This window comes from Mandrillus leucophaeus, unplaced genomic scaffold (assembly GCF_000951045.1).
Source record: "Mandrillus leucophaeus isolate KB7577 unplaced genomic scaffold, Mleu.le_1.0 Scaffold520, whole genome shotgun sequence".
Taxonomy (NCBI): domain Eukaryota; kingdom Metazoa; phylum Chordata; class Mammalia; order Primates; family Cercopithecidae; genus Mandrillus; species Mandrillus leucophaeus.
Genome location: NW_012105587.1, coordinates 1,103,215 through 1,105,293, shown reverse-complemented (window position 1 = coordinate 1,105,293; position 2,079 = coordinate 1,103,215). Strand labels below are relative to the sequence as shown.

The 2,079-nt window shown below is 32.8% G+C and overlaps 1 protein-coding gene across 2 annotated transcripts in view; it reads right to left on the bottom strand.

Moving 5' to 3' along the window:
* Positions 1–2,079, bottom strand: part of TGDS (TDP-glucose 4,6-dehydratase) — a 23,768-nt gene that overhangs the window by 15,373 nt on the left and 6,316 nt on the right. The gene's annotated exons all lie outside the window — the stretch shown is intronic.

The window sequence follows — 2,079 nt, the reverse complement described above, 5'->3', positions numbered from 1 at the left end:
GAGAACAGTCCAATAAACAAATGAAAAGGTTTTTAACTTCATCAGGAAAACTAAAACCACAAAACTGACACAGCAACTGCTGGCAAATATCTCATAAATTGCTGGTAGAAGTGCACAACTGCTTTTATCATTAACCAAGTAGAAAGATTTGCTTTAACAGACATGAAATCATTGTATTCGTCAATATAGTGCATATCAGACAGGCAGAGACAAATGAAGAGAGACAGAGATACAAAAATAAACTTGATATGACAGAGGGTAGGAACTGGTAAACTTTTCAGTAAATGGTACAGGAACAATTGGTATTCACATGGAAAAACATGAAATTGGTGTTATATAAGAATTAATTTCAGATGGATTACAAATCTAATTGTAAAAGACAAAATTATAAAGCTTTGAAAAGATAATATAGAAAAATATATCTTCATGACCTCGGGGTAGGAGAGAATTTAAGAACTGAAAAAGCAGTAAGCATAAAGGAAAAAACACACATTCACTATACTGACATTGAAAACGTCTGTTCATCAAAACACACTATCAATAAAGTGAGAAGATAGGCCATACAGAGTAGAAGGCATCTGTAACATACAGAATGACAAAGAACTAGTGTCCTGAATATATAAAAACTCTACTTGCCATTTTTTCTTATTGAAACTTCTCTTTCAATGAGAAAAAGGTAAACAATCCCATTTTAAAATGGACAAAAGATTGCAACAGCATTTCACAAAGGAGAAATCCAAATTACAAAAAACCATATGAAAAGTACTTAATCTTATTAGTAATCAGGGAAAATACAAATTAGAAACATGAGACACCACTACACAGCACTGAAATTGGCAAAAATGGAAAGACTGACAAAACTAAGCTTTGGTGAGATCTGGAGCAACAGGAAGTCACATACTTCTGGAGGAGTGGAAGTTGGTATAATTACTTTGGAACATGGTTTGACATTATCTCAACGTGAAATATGCAGATCTTATTATCTCAGTTATATAGCCAAATGTAATGTATATTTATGTATCATGATACATGTTCAAGGTAGTGGTGTTCAAAGTTGCTCCAAAGTGTAAAGAACCCAAATGGCCATTAAGAATAAAGTATATTAAGTAAACTACGGTGTGTATATATATTTTTTTTAGACTGGAATGACACTGAAAACAAACTATATCTATATCCGCCTCCATGGATGAATCTACACAGATTCTGAAAAAACAAAAAAAAGTCATTTTATATATATATATACGTGTATATATATATTTATATATACGTATATATGTGTATATATACACACAACAGCAAAAGTGTAGGGAAAAGCAAAGGAAATTACAACTTTAAATCTCGTAATAGGTAGCAGTAGTACTTACTACTGAAGAGGATTCAGCAACATTCTGCCTTTTGTTCAGGTGACAGATACATGGGTGCTCACATTATCATTATTTGACTGTATTTCTAAACGCTTTCAAATATATTTCATAATAGCTGTCAAGTTATTAGAAAATATCTAAAATTCACAAAATGATAGAAATAATGTTCATCTGCATACCACAACAAAATTTAAGAAAAACAACGTAAAAAATACAGTTGATGGCCCATCTCCCCATTGCTCCCCTTTACTATCCTGAATTGGTTCAACTCAAGTTTTCAGATAGCATTCAAGGTTATATTTCACTAATACAGCCTTGCAATGCCAATAAAAGTATCTAAAAAGTGCTGAGTTTATTGATGACACAGTGGCTGTTTTTCTAGTACAGTATGATATATCCTCTTTCAAATATAAGTATTATTAAGTATGTGGGTGGGGGCAGTGGGGCAGGGGCCGGGAGAGAACTGCCAATCATAACTGTAACATAAAACAATGCTTACCTACATGTGTTTGCGCGGCAAAATGTAGTACTATATCTATTTTTTCTGTTTCAAAAAGCAGTTTCACAAAGTGAGAATCACATATGTCACCCTATATGAAAAAGCAAACATGAAAGGGTTAGGTTTCATTGAGCACTCTCATTCATAATCATTTTTACTATAACATCCCCCTACCTCCCACCTCCCTGTTTAATAGAGAATGTTTTGAAAATTCAA